Source organism: Dipodomys merriami, unplaced genomic scaffold, assembly GCF_024711535.1.
Source record: "Dipodomys merriami isolate MVZ:Mamm:240054 unplaced genomic scaffold, mDipMer1.0.p SCAF_176, whole genome shotgun sequence".
Lineage (NCBI taxonomy): Eukaryota > Metazoa > Chordata > Mammalia > Rodentia > Heteromyidae > Dipodomys > Dipodomys merriami.
Window position 1 is genome coordinate 1944959 of NW_027203115.1, and position 22120 is coordinate 1967078.

The window sequence follows — 22120 nt, forward strand, 5'->3', positions numbered from 1 at the left end:
ACTAAGTCAAATAAGCCAGGCACAACAGAACAAATACTGTATGATTCCACTTAAATGAGGTCACATTCATAGAAACAGAAAAGACAACAGTGATTGTCAGAGACTTGGGGAGAGGGCAGAATGGAGTTACTGTTTAATGCTTAGAGAGTTTCCGTTTTGCAAGATAAAAATTACAAGCAAGGATAGTGGCAGCTGCCCAACCATCTAGATGCACTTAGTATGGTTGAATTGTACATTAAGAATGAGTAATATAGTCAACGAATTGTATTTTGTATATCTTACCACAGTGAAAAGAAGAAAGAGACACTGTGTGTCTTTTCTTGTCAGAGTCATGTTCATTTCCTTTTCTGTGAATTGCCTGTTCATACCCTTTGTACATTTCCTCTTGGTTTCTAGGTCATTTTCTTACTGATTGACAGAAATATTTTTGTATTAGCGCTCTGTTTCTGTAGGAATCACAAACACTTCTTCCATTTTCCTTAGGTTTTGTTGTGGTATTTAGTTGTTTAGCTAGGTATGAGGTAGCAATCTGACTTAAGCTTTACTAAAAATACTTATTATGGAAAACTTCAAATATATCCAAAAGAATAAAAATACTGTCACAATGGGTACTTAACATAGCCTCTCCCAGCTTCAACAACGATCAATTTGAACAATATATCCATATTTCTTCCCAACCTCAGATTATTCTGATGCAGATACCAAGACCCCAAACATCTTATCATTTCATAATTACTAACCCAGCACCAGAAAAAAGTATTATTCAAATTACCCTTATTTTCATAGTTTTTGTTGTTGTTTATAGGTGTGTACCACTAAATCAAGCCTTCCCTCCTCCCCCCTCCTTTCCCAAGTTCTGGAGCTAGAACTCAAAGCCTGGAAGCTATCCTGAGCCTCTTTGTGCTCAAGGCTAGTGCTCCACCACTTGAGCCACAGTGCCACTCTGGACTTTTTCTGAGTAGTTTTTGGAGATAAGAGTCTCACGGAGCCAGGCACTGGTGGCTCACACCTGTAATCCTAGCTACTCAGGAGGCTGAGATCTGAGGATCATGGTTCAAAGCCATCCGGGGCAGGAAAGACCGTGAGACTTGTTTCCAATAAACCACCAGAAAACCGGAAGTGGTGCTGTAGCTCAGGTGGTAGAGCACTTGCCTTGAGCTGAAGAGCTGAGGGACAGCACCCAAGCCCAGAGTTCAAGCCCCAGGACCGACAAAAAAAAAAAAAAAAAGAGTCTCACAGACTTTCCTGCCCAGGCTGGCTTCAAATGGCAATCCTCAGACCTCAACCTCCTCCTGAGTGGCACGAGCCACCAGCACCCAATCTTTCTCTTCCCATCCCCCAGTTTGTTTAAATAAAGTTACAGTTAGTTGATACACTTGTTTTATTTCTTTTTCTATTTTTCTTTTGTGTTGGTCATGGGGCTTAAACTCAGGGCCTTGGCACTATCCCTGAACTTTTTCACTCAAAGTTCATGGGCTACCACTTTTAGTCAGAGTGCCACTTCAAAAGTTTTCTGGTAGTTAATAAGATATAAGAGTTTCACAGACTTTGCTACTCAGACTGGCTTTGAATCATGATCCTCATATCTCAGCCTTCTGAGTAGCTAGGATTACAGGGGTGGGTCACTAGTGCCTGGCTTGAAGGTTATTTCTTGTTTTTGTACTACTTTCAAATATCATGTACTAGTCCAGGCACTGGTGACTCACCTCTGTAATCCTAGCTACTCAGAAGGCTGATATCTGAGGACTGTGGTTTGAAGTCAGCCTGGGTAGCAAAGTCTGTGAGAATTTTATATCCAATTAACCATCTAAAAGCCAGAAGCTGGGCGTTAGCTCAATTGGTAGAGCACTAGCCTTGAGCAGATAGCACTCAAGGCCTGGGTTCAAACTCTGTACCCCCGCCAAGAAAAATCATATATTTTTGTAGAATTTAGTTGTCTGTTGTCTTCAAATGAAGCTAGCTGTCATCATTTTTCAGGATGTTGGTACTTATTGATAATTTTGGCTTAGATCTGTTAATTTATTCTGGGCAAGCTTCATTTTCTTTCTTTTTTTTTTTTTAGGCAGATGGTTCTACAGTTGTCCCTCTACCATTTATAGCACAATCGATCTTCCCTGCCCACTTATTTGCAATGTATCTTTACCATTTGCCAAATTTCTCTGTGTATTATAATTTATTTCTATACTTTATGATCTATTCCATGAATCTATCACATTCTTCCCCCCCCCCCCCCAATAATCTTAACCGAAAGATGTGCTCCGTGTTAGAGCACATATTTAGCATGCCTGAGGCCCTGGGTTCAATCCCCGTTATGGAAAAAGAGAAATTTAGACTATGGATATAAACTCAAAATGACTGGTTCCAGGTGCCCCCTTCCCCCCCCCCCCGCCTCCCCCCACTTCTCCTGGCATTCCAATCCACCAAGAGTCTTGTGCATGTTAGGTAAGTACCATCGAGCTACATCTTTAGTCTCAGAAAGGCTCATTTAACTTCTGCTTGTGAGGAAATGTTATGTTAAACATGACTTCAGTGCAGAGGCAAAGTCCTCACTTGCAAGGGCTTCATGGCTAGTTTTATGGACACAGCATGGGATTATACAGGGATTCCTTAGCCTCCCATGACCTGTGGTCAGGGCACAAATATAAATAAATAAAACCAGGAGGAAGTGGCGCTGTAGCTCAAGTGGTAGAGCATTAGCCTTGGGCTGAAGAGCTGAGGGACAGAGCTCAGGCCTAGAGTTCAAGCCCCATGACTGACAAAATAATAAAAATAAAACCAGGAAAGTAGCTGGGCTCTGATGACTCATGCCTGTAATCCTAACTACTCAGGAGGCTGAGATCTGGAGGACTATAGTAGTTTAAAAGCAACAAGGACAGAAAAATCCATGAGATTCCATCTCCAATTAACCAGCAAAATGACGGATTAGAGATAAGGCTCACCTGGTAGAATGGCCAGCCCTGAGGAAAAAAGCCAAGCAACAGTATGAGGTCCTGAGTTCAAGCCCCAGAACTGGCAAAAGAAAATAAGAAAGAAAAATAGCTAGAAAAGCATTCCTGAATTAACTTCAGTCAGGGTCCAATGCCTCTGGTATTCATTTGGCTATTTGCCCAAGAAGACTTAGAAATAAGTTACTCTTTGCTCCTGAGTAAGTAAGGCAGGCAGGGCTGAGCTCTGAGGACTCAAAGCAGATACTTATTTTGTCAAAGATAAACAGAACTGGACACAAGTTAAGTGGCAGAAATGGATTTTTAAGCAATAACTAATACTCTGTGATAAAAGAGTAAAGCTTGGATTTGTACAGAAGTACTTTTTTTTTTTTTTTTGGGTCCAGTTGTGAGGCCTGAACTCTGGGCCTGGGCGCTGTCCCTCAGCTCTTCAGCTCAAGGCTAGCGCTCTACCACTTGAGCCACAGCGCCACTTCCGGCTTTTTTCTGCTTATGTGGTGCTGAGGAATTGAACCCAGGGCCTCATGCATGCGAGGCAAGCACTCTACCACTGAGCCAACTTCCCAGCCCCAGAAGTACTTTTTTTTTTTCTTGTCAGTCATGGGGTTTGAACTCTGGGCCTGGGTTCTGTCCCTCAGCTCTTCAGCTCAAGGCTAGCGCTCTGCCACTTGAGCCACAGTGCCACTTCTGTTTTTCTGGTGGTTCATTGGAGATAAGAGTCTCAAAGCCAGGTGCTGGTGGCCCATGCCTGTAATCCTAGCTACTCAGGAGGCTGAGATCTGAGGATCACGATTCAAAGTTAGCCCGGGCAGGAAACTCCATGAGACTCTTATCTCCAATAAACCACTAGAAAACTGGAAGTGGTACTGTGGCTCAGCGGTAGAGTGCTATCCTTGAGCTGAAGAGCGCAGGGACAGTGCCCAGGCCCAGAGTTCATGACCAAAAAAAAAAAAAAAAAAAAGAATCTCACAGACTTTCCTGCCCAAGCTAGCTTTGAACCACAATCCTCTAATCTCAGACTCCTGAGTGTAGCTAGGATTATAGGTGTCAGCCACCAGTGCCTGGCCTATACAGGGTGCTTTAAAGGGAGCAAAGTAGGGAAGGAGGCAGGCAGGGGCTCAGCTATTAGTGAAGAGTCTAACTTTCCATGTGGACCGGGAGATATTCCCTATCCTTCCTGGAAATAACATTTTTAAGGGAATGGCTTTCAGGTCTTTGAAAAGTTGTAGATTTAAATATCATAGATATCTCAAAGGGACTGAGCAAAGAGCAAGGATTTACAATTGCAAGCCCTTTAAGCTTTAAAGAAAACTATGGGCAGAGGCTGATGGTCAGGTATTGATTCAAAGCAACAGTGAATTTTTTGCCAGCTTTGAGTTTTCTCAGTGAGACACTTCAGGTCATGCTAGAGATATGGCCTTGGGCTATTAGAAACAGTGATATAACTTTTAGTTAGGTGTTGTTGTTTGGATAGTACTGGAGTTTGATTCGTGGCTGCTCTCTGTTAGGCTGGTGCCTCCAGCTCTTTTTTCACTCTTCTTCTTCTTCTTCTTCTTCTTCTTCTTCTTCTTCTTCTTATTATTATTATTATTATTATTATTATTATTATTATTATTATTATTATTATTATTATTGCGTCCTTGGGCTTGAACTCAGAGCCTTGGCACTGTCCCTGAGCTTCTTTTGCTCAAGGCTAGTACTCTTCCCACAGCACCACATCTGGCCTTTTCTGTTTATGTGGTGCTGAGGAATCGGAACCTAGAGCTTCATGCATGCTAGGCAAGCACTCTACCACTAAACCACATTCCCAGCCCCTGAAAATACCTTTTTTTTTTTTTTTGCAACATAGTATCAGTTCTACTTTAGGGTATTTAAAATCTGACACAGCTTTCAGTTGGATGGCTTACATGGTATCTTGCTTACTGAGTTCACTTGCTTTTTTTTTTTTCCTATTAAAAAGATAATTCCAGGGGTTAGAGAGATGGTCAGTAGGGTACCTACCAATGAGCATGAAGCTTCAGATACCTGGTTTGAGTCCCCGATGCCTACAAAAAATTTTACAATCTAGAAAAAAAGATTATTCTTAAGTGAGTAAAGTGGTGCATGCCTGTAATCTCTGCACTTGGAAGGCAGAGGTAGGAAGCTGGGAAGTTTGAGACTAGTTTGTGCTACAAAGCAAACCCTGGCCTTTCAGTGGCCTGGCTTTTCAGATATCATTATCTATCCCACATCAGGGCCACTCTAGAAGGACAATGCCAGAACTAACACCAACGACTGTGGTTCTCAGCATCAGTATCTTCTGGAAACTTGTTAGAAATGCAGATTCTGGGGCCCAGGCTACAGCTAATAAACCAGAAGCAACTGTGTGTGTGTGTGTGTGTGTGTGTGTGTGTGTGTGTGTGTGTGTGTGTGTGTAGAGGTAGCAGTCTATTTGAACAGGCTCTCAGAGAGATCACATACACACAAAGTTTGAGAAACAGTAATGCACAATGCCAGGAGTGGGGAGAAGCCTGGACCAGGGTGAAGGAGCCAACAATAGATGCTTCATGGATGTATGGAGCTAGAATTGGCAGATTAGAAAAGGACTTGCTAAGAAAGACAAGGAAAAATATTTAAAACAAGTGCACTTTACCCTAAACATAGGAAGTGAAGGCGAGGAAAGAGGGTGGGGAGAGGCAGACATGGAACGACCAGATGCCCCAGTGGGTGAGGGTTTTGGGTGTTCACGGGTGAGGAACCCCGGATCCACACCGCTGCTAGGAGTCCTCTCATCTTCGGTGTGGACGCAGCAGCCTCACCGCTGCTCTGGTTGGCAGCGCCAGGGCATGAACCCAGTTGGCTTAGGTCGTGGCTCTTTGACTAGATGCAATGTCAACAGTCCTCGTTAGCTAGGCTGGGCAGCAACCGGCCCCCCGGCGCAAGAGCATCCTCGCTTCCTTCTAAGGATCTAGGTAGGTATCCAGGTCCCAGGGCATCCCACACTCCAAGGCTTCGGCTGAGCCCGGCCTCCATTGAACTCAGATTCCCTCCACTCCCGTGCCCTAGCCCCTTGAGTCCGAGGTGAACTACAAAGCCCATAATCCCTGGGGGTGTGTGAACACGCAGTGCCTTCTGGGTGTGGTAGTTCATGATGCGGAGCGCCGCCAGCAGTTCGGCGGCCCACTGGACTCCATATCCCAGCATGCGCGCGCGCGTGAGAGACAGAAGCGAGGGGAGAGGCCGGGAGGATGTGAATGGGGAGGGGGCACCCGCCCCCTTCCCCCACCCTTTCCTTCAGCCCGGCAGGGGTGGGGGGAGGGGTCCGGAGGGGTGGGGGGAGGGGCCGGGCTGAGGCGGCGGCCGTGGCGCTCGGAGAGGGCAGGGCCAGCAAGGGCGGGACTGGCCCGCGGCGGGCGGACTGGAGAGCCGCGGAGCTAACGGGACCGGACGCGGGTGGCGGCGGTGGCGGCTTTCTGCACGGGCGGAGGCGGCAGCGAGGAGCGGCGAGCATGGCCCGCGCGGCGCCCAGCGCTGACTGAGGTGCGCGGGCGTGATGAGGGCGGGCGGGCGGGCGGGCGGGGTGAGGGGCGCCCCGGGCCCCATGCTGCCCCGAACCATCTTTGCGCGCGGGCAGCGGGCTCGGCCCAGCGGCCCAGACCAGGCTGGTCCAGCCGGGCAACTTCCCCGGGGTCTGGGCGCCGTGTGGGCGGGGGTCCTCTAGCCTTGGCCTCGATCCGGATCCCCGCCTTTTGCATCTGCACATCCAGCTGCCCCTAGCCTTCCCGGCGCTCCCGGTTCCGTGTCGGCCCCCCCCCCCCCCCCCGGTCCCAGTCCTGGAAGAGCTCCCTGCCCCAGTCCCCGTTTCCAGTCCACTCCCTCGTTCGTATCTCCAGCCTCGGGTTGCTCCAGCCCTAGCTCCACCTGGACCCCCCCCCCCCCCCGGCCACACTCCTGCCGGCCACAGGCGATCTGCACCGTTGGCACCTCTACCCTCTTGCCCCTACCTGGCACTGCCCCCGAGCAACACTCTGTGGCCCAATTCTGTCTGATAAGACCTGGCAGCTTGACCTCCTTATTACTTTGAAGTAACTGAGGCATGGTGCAAACCAGAAACTCGACCAAGACTCCAGATCCCGAGGACGCTGGCGTGGGCTCTTTCCCTTGTCTCTTCTGCCCCTTCCTTGCTGTGGAACGGAGGATTCATTTCCTCCTTCCCGTCATTTGCCGGCGACTGGACCAAACTTCCCAGCCTCCCGGGCTGAGCTTCACTTTAGTCTCCTTTAGCTCCTCCACCACTTCTGGTGCTTCCTCTTCTTTAGAAAAACCCTCCTCCTAGCGAGGAGGCATCCGTCCCCATTGCTGCTTGCTCAACTTAGCTTTTCCGTTTACATCTCTGGCCAGCTGCATCCATCTCCCATCTTGCCTCTTGCTTTCCAGCTGCGCAAAGGACTGTAGAACAGAGGCTAAGGTGGTGCTGCAAGGGGGGGGGGGGATGGTGCTGGTGGCAGAAAGGGAGTTGCTGTGGCTCTTTCAGCCAAAGCCACTGGGGGAGGTGGGGAATCCGGGGCACCCATTGTGGAGCACCTAGGAAGTAGGACCCACACTTCTGCTTTCTCTTTGGGACAAAGAAAAAGGGGCTGGCCGCCCCTTTTGTAAAGTGATAGGCTTGTAAGTCCTTTGGGGATGAAAGAGACCACCTAACTTTATGGAGATGGTGGCTTTAGCACACTCTGGGAGACCACACCCCAAGTCTCATCTAGCTTTTGTTGCTAACTCTGTGCCTCTTGTGGGGTTGGGATGTGTGCTAGGTGCTCTGTGGAGGGCTTTGTGGAGGAAGCCACAGTGTCTGTAGTTGGTGAATTCAAGAAGAGAGAGAGAGAGAGAGAGCACACAGACTTGACTGCATAAATCAGCCTTTTGTTTTGTCATCTTCCTTCAGCAGATTTTTCCTTTGGGTTGTCCCTTTCTACTCCACCCCTCCCCCCAATTTCTTAAGATAAAGGAGAAAAGAGAGGGAGGGAAACCGGTGAGCCATCAAGAAAAGAGGTGATGACCAAGAGTTTGGAGGGTGAGCAGACTTGATCTGAACCACATGGTTCCTTGCTTCTGCACCCCCTGCCCCCATTCCTCCTCCCCTGGCTGTGAGTAGGATGCTTTTTAACCTTGTAACTTGAGAATGGAGGAAAGGAGGCCAGGGGGCCAACTGTCTGTGAGCATGTTATGTCTGCATGTGCACACACCCCGCCAGCTTGCCAGGGCCCGGCTGAGTGAGCGTGCTGAGAGTGCATTGTGAAGTGCAAGCCTGCCAGGGGCCTGGGGCGTGCCCTGCAGTGTTCACTGTGAAGTGCTGTGGCATGCTCCCTGGCTCCTGGACCCCTGGACACTTTCTGAGCCCAAAGCCCTACACACAGCTAGTTTTGAAGACCACAAGAACTACAGACACCTGTATCCCAGAACTGGAGGCTAAGGCAGAAGATTGAGATGTTAAGGCCAGCCTGGGGTCCATAGTGAGACTGCTTCAACCCTCCCTTCTTCACATAGTGCATGTGCACGTGTGTGTGCTCGCATGCACACACACGCATGTGCACACACACACACACACACACACACACACACACACACACACACACACGGGAACCACTATGAGTGGCCTGGAGCACTTCGCTCAAATCCAGCCTCAAGGTGAGGGTCAGTAATTTCAGAGTCTGGCTACAGTGCTCTAGCATAGAATCATATTCTCCAGTCTTGGAGAAGTCTGAAAGTATAACGGCAGGGTTGGGGGTGTGCGGAGGACAGCTAGCATTTTCTCTCTCTCTCTCTCTCTCTCTCTCTCTCTCTCTTTTTGTTAATAAAGAAGCAACTTTATTGAGAAGGTCCCTACAGTTACGGGTCAGGGTGGCAGGACAGGCTTGGGAGCTGATGCTGCAACCCCGAGCAGTCCCCATTCTTTGGTTTTTAAAGGCAAAATCCATGAGGTCAAGCCTGGTCATGTGCAGGTGACCAATGGGATTGTACTACACAAAAGGATTGTACTGTCATACCAGAGCACACACCGGTGGAGTTTACTGTAAGCATGTGCAAAAGGCAGGGTTTACCTCAAGCCCGTGGTGTTGCCAGTCAGAGCCAGATTACAACCTATCTGTTTTGAGGGTCAGTCTTTACTTCAACAATCAAGGTGGGTTAGGTTGTTAAGGGGAGGGGAACCTAGAAGCATTCTTTCCATTCCAGGAACTGGGCTGGTTGGAGCCAAGGTCTAGTTAACCTTGTTTGTATGAATGACATTAACTGGCATTCTCTCTTTATGGGAGTAGGATCTAGGGACAGGGGTGGCAAACAGATTCCTCTGTCTTGTTCTATAATACATTCTGCACTTGATTTTGACCCAGTTGGGCTGTAGGGATACTTTTTTTTTGGTCTTGGGGCTTGAACTCTGAGCCTGGGCACTGTCACTGAGCTCTTCAGCTCAAGGCTAGCATTCTATCACTTGAGCCAAGCGCCACTTCCAGTTTTCTAGTGGTTTTCTAGTGGAGATAAATCTCACGGACTTTCTTGCCTGGGCTGGCTTTGAACCATGATCCTCATATCTCAGCCTCCTAAATAGCTAAGATTACAGGCATGAGCCACCAGTACCCAGCTGTGGAGATGCTTTAGATGTGTCCTCATTGCTGAAGTACCCACATTTGCCCAGTCTTTGCTGAAATCTCTGTATTTGCTCAGTCTTTGATATATAGCTTGGTACATAGTCGGTGCTTGGTAAAGAAGCAAAGGATCTTAGCTGGGAATGTGGTTTTGTGGTACAGTGCTTGCCTAGCATGCACGAGGCCCTGGGTTTGATTTCTCAATACCACATAGACAGAAAAAGTCGGAAATGGTGCTGTGGCTCAAGTGGTAGAGTACTATCCTTAAGCAAAAGAAGCTCAGGAACAGTGTAGAGGATCTCATGATGAAAGGTTTAGAGTTCTTGAACAAGAGTCAGGGAATAGAAATAGACTCTCTTGGGGTTGATATTAGCAGGATAGAGTTAGGTTAAAAAGATACATTCTGGGGCTGGGAAGGTGGCTCAGTGGTAGAGTGTTTGCCTTGCATGCACAAGGCCCTGGGTTCAATTCCTCAGCACCACATAAGCAGGAAAAAAAAAAAAAAAGCCAGAAGTGGTGCTATGGCTCAAGTGGTAGCCTTGAGCTGAAGAGCTGAGGGGCAGCACCCAGGCCCAGAGTTCAGGCCCCATGACCGGACCCCCTCCCCCCCAAAAAAAGATAAATTCTGTTGAAATAGATTGTGTATATGTGCCTGTGTGTACATGCATGTGTGTGCATGTGTGTGTGCACGTGTGTGCGTGCACTAGCCCTGGGTCTTGAATTTAGGGCCTGAGCACTGTCCCTTAGCATTTTCTAATTAAGGATGGTGTTCTACCACTTGAGTCATAAATGCATTCCCAGCTTTTTGCTAGCTAATTAGAAATAAGAGTCTCATGGACTTTCCTGTCCAGTCTAACTTTGAACCATGATCCTCAGATCTCAGCCTCCTTAATAGCTAGGATTACAGATGTGAGTTACTGATGCCTGGCTGAAATAGATTATTCACAACTATGAAAATAGGGGAGAAAACTTTAGGTTTTCTTTCTTTCTTTCTTTCTTAGGTTTTCTTTCTTTCTTTCTTTCTTAGGTTTCCTTCCTTCCTTCCTTCCTTCCTTCCTTCCTTCCTTCCTTCCTTCCTTCCTTCCTTCCTTCCTTCCTTTCTTTCTTTCTTTCTTTCTTTCTTTCTTTCTTTCTTTCTTTCTTTCTTTCTTTCTTTCTTTCTTTCTTTTTTTGAGGGGGGAAGGTTTTACCAAGGCTTGAACTCAGGGCTGCACTTCCTGCCTTAGGACAAGGTTCTTCAAACTGGAGCAAGCCTTAACATCCCCTGGAGAGATGGTTAAAGCACTGATTGCTTGGGGGCTGGGAAGGTGGCTCGGTGGTAGAGTCCTTGCCTCCCATTCATGAGGCCCTAGGTTTGATTCCTCAGCACCACATAAAGAGAAAAAGCCAGAAGCGGTGTTGTGGCTCAAGTAGTAGAGTTCTACTCTTGAGCTGAAGAGCTGAGGGACAGCGCCCAGGCCCAGAGTTCAAGCCCCACTACAGACCAAAAAAGAATGCACTGATTGCTGAATGGAATTACAGGTTTTCAGCCAGTCTGGGTTGAGCCTAGAATTTGCATCAACTCCTCGGTCTTTGTGTGTGTGTGTGTGTTTGCGAAAGTGTACAAGCATGTGTGGGCTTGAACTCTGGGCCTGGATTCTATCCCTCAGCTTTTTTGCTCAAGGCTGATATTCTACCACTTGAGCCATAGCTCTGCTTCTGGCATTTTGCTGGCCAATTGGAACTAAGAGTCTCATAGATTTTTCTTGCCCAGGCTAGCTTTGAACTATGATGCTCAGATCTCAGCCTCCTGAGTATCTAGGATCACAGATGTGAGCCACCAGTATCTGGCTGTCTTAGTTATTTTCAGGATGGGGTCTTGCTCTATGCCCAAGCAGGCTTTGCGTATCCTCCTACAACTGCACTCTCCACAGATGGAATAACAGGTGCTGCCAGTGCTCCAGCCACTGATAAAGATGGAGTCTCTTGCACTTTATCTTTGTGCCTTGGCTCTGCTTGAACTGAGACTTCCCACCCTCAATAACTTCCTCCCAAGTAGCTAGGATTACAGGCTCAGATATAAGGCTCCTTCCTCCTTCCTTCCTTCCTTCCTTTCTTTTTCTTTCTTCCTTTCCTTTTTTCCCTCTTTCCTTTCCTTTCATTTTGTGCTGTCCTGGAGTTTGAACTTAAGGCCATTGGCATTCTGCCCTTTGTGCCACAGCTCCACTTGCAGCATTTTGGTAGTTAATAGAAGAGAAAAGTCTAATAGACTTTCTTGCCTTAGTTGGCTGCAAATTATGATCCCCAGATCTCAGACTCCAGAATAGCTAGTATTACAGGCATGAGCCACTGGTACTCAGCCATATATAAAATTTTAAGAGACTTCTTTCCACCCTACTTCTCCTATCCCATACTCTTTTGCTGCACTAGTTTGGCCTTTTTCTTTCATTGTGATGCTGCCCAGATTTGGCTAGGTTAATGAGAGGCCTGACTTGTATTGCCCGAGCTGCCAGTCCCACTGTAACCATAGCTCCATTGTTCTTTAAAGAGAGGCCTTATGACCAACCAGGACATTGAGGAACCAAAGCTTTGGGAAAAGATGGACACAGCAAAGCAGAAGCTAAGCCAGGCCCTTGCCTGCCCCAGGCCAAAGGGATGAGAGTCTCTATCCCATAGATGAAAAGCTGAGATATACAGGATCTATGAGACTTGCCACATTCAGACATCTATTAGCAGGATCTAGAATTCAAACACTGGTCTTTCTGTATGCCCTTTGCTCCTTAGCTACTGACTGTCTTACCCAGCAAGCCTAGCGTTGTCCTTTGGGATCATCCACCCCCAAAAGTTTAGTGATCTTTAAAAAAAAAAAAAATTGTGAGTCATACGGCTTGAACTCAGGATCTGGGTACTGTCCCTGGGCTCTTTCACTCAAGACTAGTGCTCTACCATTTTGAACCACAGACCACTTCCAGTTTTCTGGTGGCTTGTTGGAGAGAAGAGTCTCATGGCTTTTCTTGTTCAGGCTGGCTTTGAACTGAGATCCTCAGATCTCAGCCTCCTGAGTAGCTAGGATTATAGATGTGAGCCACCAGAGCCAGGCTTGTTGATCTTTTTTGAACCTGGACCTATGTTGGGTATTGTGGAGAAGACAATGACCAAAATCAGAGGCGTGACTTGGAATCTCCATCCTTTCCAGAGTCTCAGAGTGGGGACTTCTGGAACCTCATGAGCATACCACTGTCATCGGGATAAATCTGCTCCGGCTTTGCCCAATGATCTTGTCACTCACAGCTTGCGATTTACATGCCAGAAAGGAAATGTCTGGTTGGCCCAGTCTGGGCCAGGTGTCTTCCTTGGTGAGAGAAAGATGGGTGGCATGTTGGCAGTCCTTCCAAACTGTCTCCAGAATTAAAAGTGCCTAGAGGAAGAAGAAATGGACACTATAGAGTTGATGTTGCAAGAGATCAATCCAGACAGGTGATAGACAAGGATATGTGTTGACAGGTAGCAAGGGGTTAATTAGTGTGACAAGTTTCCAAGCTGGCCAAGGACAGACTGCTATGTGGCGGGGTATGTCAGGGTCATAGGGACAGAGAGAGGAGGGAGGGAAGTTGCAGAAAACTAGATAGGGCTCAGATGCAGTAAAGGCTGTACTAATGGAAAAAGACTCTTGGCAGTAGAAATGGAAAAGAGGGGCCTGATTCTAAAGAGGCTGGGAAAGTCAGTATCATATTCCAATCCAGACACTCCATTGGCTGGACCTGGGCTTTGGGATGTCTGGGTGATGGGGGTGAGTGGGGATCTGGCTTAGGGCTCAATCCTGAGGAGATGGTCCATTAGCCCTAGGGACCCTCTACATTCTGAAAACACCTGGGGCTTTGAGGCCTAATCAGTCCCATTACATTTCTTCATTCTGCACCTCAGCCTGGAGTGGTGTGTGTGTGTGGGGGGGGGGGGGAGTGGCCTGCCTTCCTCTTTGCTTCTCTTAGTTCCCATGTCCCATCCTTCCCTCTCATCCCCCACCCCTTACCAACAAAAGGGCCTGGCCCCACCCCCTGTAACCTGTACTTCCTGCAACCTGTACTTCCTGCAACCTGTACTTCCTGCAACCTGCACTTCCTGCAACCTGCACTTCCTTCCCTCTCTGCCCTGCACGCTTTCTCAGTCCTAACTCTAACTTGGAGAGACATCTCCCAGTCACATTTCCCAAGAAAAGAGTCTGAAGTTTGAGCCTGCATCTGGGGAAAGCATACTTTTCTCCAGTTGTGTCTGACTCACTAGGGACACCTGCCTGTGTCCCCAGACAGCTGTCTCAAGTATTTCTTGTTGCTTATTTATAAGTCATTATTGTAATTACAACATATTGTCAGTCTAGCATTCATGTTGCCATTGCAGATCTCACCTAGGGCTCTAGGATGTAAACTGGGCTTTGGGACACCCCAACTTTCTAGAAAAGCCTTTCGAGCCGGGCGCTGGTGGCTCACGCCTGTAATCCTAGCTACTCAGGAGGCTGAGATCTGAGGATCGCGGTTCAAAGCCAGCCCGGGCAGGAGAGACCGTGAAACTCCTATCTCCAATAAACCACCAGAAAACCGGAAGTGGCGCTGTAGCTCAAGTGGTAGAGCGCTCGCCTTGAGCTGAAGAGCTGAGGGACAGCGCTCAGGCCCAGAGTTCAAGCCCACGACCGACAAAAAAAAAAAAAAAAAAAAAAAAAAAAAGCCTTTCGAATGGGAGGAAGGAAGGCGCAGGGTCCACTCAGGTGGGGCATGCTGACGGGCCCATTATCTCTACAGATTCCCAGAGCAGAAGGTTATCTTCATGGAGTGAAAAGGGCCATTTCCCCTGAATTCCCTAATAGAGGAGACAAGAGATGAGGGAATCTAGAGAAAAAAAATAGGATTTTTTTTTTCGGTCGATCATGGGGCTTGAACTCTGGGCCTGGGTGCTGTCCCTCAGTTCTTCAGCTCAAGGCCTGTGTTCTACCTCTTGAGCCACAGCACCACTTCCGGTTTTCTGAGTGGTTTATTGGAGATAAGAGTCTCTCAGACTTTCCTGCCCAGGCTGGCTTTGAAGCATGCATGATCCTTAGATCTCAGCCTCCTGAGTAGCTAGGATTACAGGCGTGATATAGATAGTGAAGTTGTTTTTGGATGGATGCTAAAGTTTTATTTATAAAAATGGTAATACTGGGGCTGGGAAAGTGGCTCAGTGGTAGAGCGCTTGCCTTGCATGCCTGAGGCCCTGGGTTTGATTCCTCAGCACCACATAAGCAAAAAGAAAAGAGCCGGAAGTGGTGCTGTGACTCAAGTGGTAGAGCACTAGCCTTGAGCTGAAGAGCTGAGGGACAGCGCCCAGGCCCAGAGTTCAGGCCTCATGACCAGACCCCCCCCCCAAAAAAAAATGGTAATACTGATATGAGATGTTAAAAAAATAATTTACCAGTGGGCTTAACTTAGCCTCTTCCCTCAGGCTAAGACAGGATGAATCCAGAGGGTGATTTCTGCTGAGGTGGAAAGAGAGCTAGCAGGACCTGGCTCTCCTGCTTCTAGAACATTGTTCTCTGTCCAGCAGACCAGGGTTTCTCTGCCCAGAAGACCTTTCTGCTGTGTGGTTAGGGCTTGAGGCCATTCTCAGGTGAACAGGTCTTTCCTGCTTCTGAAAGAGCAGCATGGTGGGTCTCAAGGGATAATGAGATATGAGCTGGGAACCCCTACTGCTCCACACTATATCTTTAGTTCTGAATCCTCCCAGCCTTAGCAGGTCAACAGCCTTCAAAGGAAGAAAATCAGCAACAAATGCAAATAGCTAATTGGTCTACAGGGAACAACTCTGCCAAGGAAAAATCAACAAGTTATTTGTGTTTGTGGTTAAGGGGAATTTGGAAGGGGTGGGGCTTGTAGTGAGCAGGGGTGGATGAGAGGTGGAACAGGCCTAGGTAAGGGATTACAGGGGTGAGATGGGGATCTTCTTGTTCGTGTCACCCCACCACTCCACCCCACTCCTGTGTGTCCTTCCCCTACCCTATTTCCTCTTGCTTCCTTTGCAGGAATCTTTTGACTTTGAAAGGGGCACTAGTAGATATTGAGCCTCCCTTGTTCCATGAATGGGGCTCCTCCTAACCTCTATTCCCACCCAATTGCAGTTAATAGGTTGGAGGTGTGGCAGCCGATGAGTGAAAGTGTCAGGTACTGAGTTTGAGTCCCAGGTTTAGACCTTCCTCTTCCCCTAGAAAAGCAATCCCATTTGTTTGAAGCAGATGGTGTCTCGGAATGAGAGTGTGAGAGGAAATGAAAGTTTTCGTGAGAAGCGGGGACAACAAACCAAAGATTGTGGCTGGATGGAAAAGGCAGGGGCAAGCTTCTCCACGCAATGTGTTGATATTCTCAGGAACAGTGTGATATCTTCTTACTTCCTTCTTGACCATAAAGGCCATTGGCTGATTGGATCCGGGTCCCAGCCTAGCTCAGCAGAGCACATCTGGTGTTCACTATGGGTAGCTAGTGTTTCTAGAAGAGATAACTAAGAGGAATGGAGACCCCAATTCAGGTTCTTCCAGTGAATGAGACACTTGAAGTGTCTCATGAAATGAGGAACAGGGAGATAGTTGGTCAAGGATTGTTTTTTGTGTGTGGATTGTGGGGCCTGAACTCTGGGCCTGGGCACTGTCCCCTGGCTCTTCAGCTCAAGGCTAGCACTCTACCACTTGAGCCACAGTGCCACTTCTGGCTTTTTCTGTTTATATGGTGCTGAGGAATCAAACCAGGGCCTCATGCATGCAAGGCAAGCACTCAACTACTAAGCCACCTTCCCAGCCCCCAGTCAAGGATTCTTATCTCAAAAATAATTGGAGGCATGGTTCAAAGAGTAGGGCATCATCCCTGGAAGTGTACAACTCAAAGTTCAAATCCGAGTTCCACCAAAAACAAGGAAAAGATGGCTAAGGGATTTTTTCCCCCTCAAATCTACTTAGTTCACTGGACAGTGCTGCATTCTGAAGACAGAAGTAGAGCTGGGTCCAAGATACCTATGTGTGGTGGTCCAGACATCTGGAGGTTGGTTTGACCTTTCTCCTAACCTGCTTGGATCATTAAGCAGAAGTCAGCCAAGCTCTGGCGTTTCTGGAGAACAGAGACTCCTGTTTCCCCATTGTGGTCAAGTCCTTCTCCTCCTCCTCCTTTAAAACCTTGCTCCCACTACTCTGTCCTAGGTCAGGTAGAAACACCCATCTGGCCTCTTCTCTTCCTCCTCCTCCTCCTCCTCCTCCTCCTCCTCTTCTTCCTCCTCCTCTTCCTCCTCCTCCTCCTCCTCTTTCTCCTCTCCCTTCTCCTCCTTTTTTGCCAGTCCTAGGGCTTGAACTCAGGGCCTGGGCACTGTTCCTGAGCTTACAGTGCCACTTCCAGCTTTTTCTGTTTATATGGTACTGAGGAACTGAATCCAGGGCTTCATGCATGCTAGGCAAGCAACTCTACCACTAAGCCACATTTCCAGCCCTAGCCTCTCTTCTTACACTGGCCACCCACTAGATCCTGGGGAGAGGGTTGGTAGGGTTTCTTGTTTTCTTGTTCCAAGTTCCTATACCCCACTTCTATCCTGAGCTTTACTCTAGCCAGAGTAGGGAAGGGGGTGAGCTTACAGGCTGATCATAGCTGCTAGGATTTGAGAGCCAGCTTGAGAGGGGCAGGGTAGGGTCTTATAATAAAGGAGAGAAGGAAGCTGGTGAGGAAAAGCCCACATATATCCAGATGCAAAGGCTTAACTAGAAGAGGCAGGAGTATCAGAGATCCTGAGGAGACAATAGCAGAAGGGTTCTTGGGGCTGGCAGATGGTTCAGATGAGAGAGTGATTGCACAAGGCTCTGAGTTCTCACATCAGTCTTACCACTATCATAAAAACAAAAACAAGCATTTTTTGTCATTGTCCAAGGAGGAGGGGTAGATCTAAAGGATCTGGCTAGAAATGGGTCCCCAATCCCACCCAGGCAGGGAGAAGGGACAGGCTTTCCTATATAGCCAGGCTGGTTTGGCTACTAAGGATTGGGCCTGCCTAGAAGTGTGGGAGGTTTGGTCTTTGCTGCCTGCTAGGTGGCCAAGGGGTCACTGTGATAAAAGGAACAAGATAGACTCCTCGGGTTTTTACACGCAGGCAGCTGCCTGCTCTGGGCAGCCCCATGGCTCCTCACACTTTGCTGTGTGGCTCTGGCTCCATCAGCTCTTCCTGAAATACTCAAGCCCTGGCTTCACCCCAGCTGGGTTTCCCCTCCCTAACTGCTAGTTCTCTTTCTCATTTGAGGTCTGCACTGGGTGTCTGTGTGGCGGGGGGAGACAATCATGGCAAGACTGGACCAATTCTAAACCCTACCCCAGGATTTACAACTACTCCGGGAGAGAGATATTAAGGCCCTGGTTTGAGCAGACTCTCAGACCTGCCTTTTTCATTTTGGTCTTAAAGTTTCACTACTACATAGCCAGGCAAACCTGGGGGACATGTGGGAATTTGAGGAGTACATTCTTTGCCCCAGAACCTGGAAGTTCCGGCTGTTATGTTGGGCAGAGTTGTGGGGTAGGGGTCTGATGGGAGGATTTGTGTTTATGATGATTACTTGAGCTTTCCTGTGGAGAAGAAATTAGAAGGCTTCCCTGCTTGAAGGGTCTCCTTGGATAGAATGGATGGCTGTAGATGGTTGTAGGGAAATTGAAAGATGAAAGATGAAAAGAGATGTGGGTGATAAAAATCAATTAGGCCAAGTGCTGGTAGGTGGCTCATGCCTATCTACTCAGGAAGCTGAGATCTAAGCCAGCCTGAGCAAGAAAGTCTGTAAGACTGTTATCTACAATTAGCTGCAAAAAAGCTGGAAGTGGCGCTGTGGCTCTAGTGGTAGAGTGCTAGCCTTGAGCATAAAAGCTCAGGTCCTGAGCTCAAGCTCCAGGATGGGAAAAACAAAACAAAACAAATCTGGTCTCTTTGACTGGCCAAGGGAAGGGCCATTACCAATGACTCTATGTTTCAGGGTGGGATTGATGATGTTGTCTTTTTCTCAGAAATTAGAAATACAGGAGATCTGGGCTTGAGAGGCTCAGATAAATGTGTGAGTTTGTTTGAGACGGGTTGAATTTGAGGTACTCTGTTAAGTGACGTCATCTTTGCAGTAATATCCAGAAGTTAGATGAGACTAGCATTCAAGGGAGTGATTCTTACAGGTTGAAAAGCAGTTTTGGAAACATTACAACTTCCTAGCCCCCACATTGCAAAACAAGGAATAGAACCCAGAGTCCTGATTTCCTGTTGCATTCCATTTCCTGACTTCTTCATTTAAGGTATGGTTAGACCGTAAAAGGCATAGCTCTCCCTTTTTTTGTTGTTGTTGTAGGGCTTGAATTCAGGGCCTGGGTGCTGTCCCTGAGCTTTTTGTCTCAAGGCTAAACCTCTACAACTTTGAGCCACAACTTCATTCCCTGCTTTTAAGTGATTAACTGGAGATGAGAATCTCATGGCCTTTCCTTCCTGGGCTGACTTCAAACTGTAATCCTCAGATCTCAGCCTTCTGAGTAGCTAGGATTACAGGCATGAGTTATTAGCACCCAGCTAGCTCTTCCTTATTGAGTCTTTTCTGTGGTTGGGGATTCTGGCAGTGGATCTCCCTGGAAGGCCGTGCATTTCAGAGCCTCCTTAACAGACTGCACATGTGGGCGCTGTTCCTGGCTAGAGAAGAACTTCAGATCTAACCATAACTGAAACACTGCTGGGAATCCCAGAGTGTGGGCTCCTAGGCCATTTCTGCTTTTGTGGGCCTCTGAGCCAGGTTGACCTAATCAAAGATGGGAAATTTTTTTTTTCTTTTTTGGTCAGTCATGGGGCTTGAACTCTGGGTTTGAGTGCTGTCCCTGAGCTATTCAGCTCAAGGAAAGTGCTCTACCACTTGAGCCACAGCGCCACTTCTGGTTTTCTTGTGGTTAATTGCAGAGTCTCGCAGACTTTCCTGCCCAGGCTGGCTTTGAACTGCATTCCTCAGATCTCAGCCTCCTTAGTAGCTAGGATTACAGGCATGAGCCACCAGTGCCTTGCAAAGATAGTAGTTTTTTTGTTTTTTGTTTTTTTTGGGTCCGGTCATGGGGCCTGAACTCTGGGCCTGGGCGCTGTCCCTCAGCTCTTCAGCTCAAGGCTGGCGCTCTACCACTTGAGCCACAGTGCCACTTCTGGCTTTTTTTTGTTTGCTTATGTGCTGCTGAGGAATCAAACCCAGGGCTTCATGCATGCAAGGCAAGCACTCTACCACTGAGCCACCTTCCCAGCCCCAAAGATAGTAGTTTTAAGCAGAAGTTCCAAGAGGTTCCAAGTTTCAAGCCTTTTTATGTTAGATGGGAAGTGACATGGTAAGGGATTTTCCAGAATTTACCAAGAAATGGAAGATGGTTGGACACGTATGTAAGATTATATCAGCTGAACTTCTTCAGTTATAGAGGTCAGAAGTCCCTCTCAAAGTGCCCCTTAACTAAAGGAATCTACTGTTTCACATCCCTTGTGAAATGACTGCTCTAACACAAGGAAAATGCCACCTCCATCCCTCCCAGCACCCTTTCCTGTATTCCTACAGGGACCCCTGAGATGGAGCTATACTTCAGCTCTGGCCCAAGCGCTGGCATGGATGTATTTGGTGCTCTCATTGGCTGGACCTGGCATGTGGTACAGAGGCAATCGTTTGGGTTGAAATGGTTCCTTAAAGGAAAATTGACTTGTTCCTCACTTTGAAGATATTGTGTGGGTTTTGTTTGTTTGTTTTGTTTTTGTTCTTTCAGTGCCAGGGATCAAACCCAGGGCCTTGCATATACCACATGTTCTACCACTGAGCAACATCCCTTGCCCAAGAAATCCTGTGTTGAGACATGTTGAAACAGTGCCTAGTGTGATTTTTGGATGCAGGGAGACCTTGTGATAGCTTGATGTATCATGAAAAACCACTATAGAAAAACTAATAGGGTTTACTGCCATTATTTACTTTGTTGAAAACTGAATGCTAGCATGTAAATTGGAACTTGGCAACAATGAATCATTCATTCCTTGTACAGATCTGAAAATAGAGGTTGAAGAATGTGACTGAGATCCCTAGATCAGTAGGTAGAGGAAGTGAGACTAGTCTGCTTTGCAGGCTGGTGATTCTTCAGGCTGAGGTTCTGGCGTTTAAGGGAGGAACCACTTCCTTGCCCTGGCTGCTCATCCACAAAGAGTGATTCATTCCCTGGATTACAAGAAAAAGGAGCGGGCAGGAGAGAAAGGACTTGGCACAGGCAGAGCGAGGGGCTGCTTCCTCCTGTGGCACCAGGCAATCTGCTGGGTGGTTGGTGTGGTTACTGGATTCATCAGAGAAGAGAGACCTCTTGGCTTCAACAAACAGAACTTGGCTTTACTTTGCCTGAATCCTGCTCTTGGGTTGGACTGTCTCCCTGTCATCTCAGCTTTGAGGATGTTCTCTCAATGTTTCATACAGGGTCCAGGTCAGGATATGTCTCTACGGCTGCTGTGCTTTCTGTATTACACTGGGAGAAGTATGATTTACCCAGACATCCAACTATCTACACAGCCAGTACTCGTTTATCATTTGTGGTAAAGGGTTAATTTGGAGGCACACATGGTATGGGAACAGTCCAGCCCCACAAGAAAAGGCACGGGGCTAACAAGCCAGCCCTGGGCCCTACTGGTTCCAACCCTCAGGTTACCCTACATAGTCCCTGACAGCATGATCATGTTAGTAATCCCTTCATAACTCCGAGGTATATAGTAAGCCAGACAACAAATGCCTGTGCCTTGGAGGCCATCATAATGCACCCAAGTCTGTGTGCGCCTCCCTTCCACATGCCCCTGGAGTTGGGAGCCTCAGTGCCTGTCATGGGTGTCATCTTGGCCTGAAACTTAGAACTTAAGACAGGTCCAGGAAACATGAGCCATCCTTGAGACTAGACAGTGGGCACAGGAAAGAGCCCGGCTTCCTCCGGCCTGCTTGTCCTCACCGACAGTGAAGGTCAGAGGCAACACAAGAAGACCCCTTAGTACCTCCTCTTAGAAGCCTATTTTCCACTTTCTGGAGGTGGCAAAGTGATTACCTAGCAACCAGGCCCAACCCAAGTGGGTCACAGCTTATTACCAGCTCCTCAGTGAGGAGGAAGATTGCTTAACCAAAGGCAGAGAGAAGTGAAAACAAGCTCACCAGGCATTCCCCCACTCGACCTCCTGGGACCACATTATATGTGAAAAGTGGGGTACAGGGCCAGGGTGTTTCCCAAAGCCACCTGCAGGGTTTGTACTGGAAGTTATCAGATGGCACCAGCTTCTAACTACAACTTCAAAGTCTTGGTTGGAAAGGAGATGTCTAGAAGACACAGTGACCAAGAAGGAGTCCAACCTTGGTCTCCTCCAGCCTTATACTCTGTTTCTCTTTATCTCCACTTCCAGGGGGACTAGTAGGGGAGGGGAGCACAGCTTCCATGTCCATCTGAACCAAGCATAGATGCAACATCTTCCAGTTTCCATTAGCATAGCTGCCACGGACTGACCTTTCCAGAAGTCATGACTAAATATTAAAGAAGA

General features: G+C 47.9%; 1 protein-coding gene across 1 annotated transcript in view; it reads left to right on the forward strand.

Annotated features, from left to right (window-relative positions):
- Positions 1–6298: 6298 nt before the first annotated feature.
- The window catches only part of St3gal2 (ST3 beta-galactoside alpha-2,3-sialyltransferase 2), a 45544-nt gene continuing 29722 nt past the window's right edge, over positions 6299–22120 (forward strand). Inside the window, exon 1 of the mRNA XM_070026272.1 lies at positions 6299–6464. The gene's annotated coding sequence lies outside the window, so the exon portion shown is untranslated. The remainder of the gene's footprint in view (positions 6465–22120) is intronic.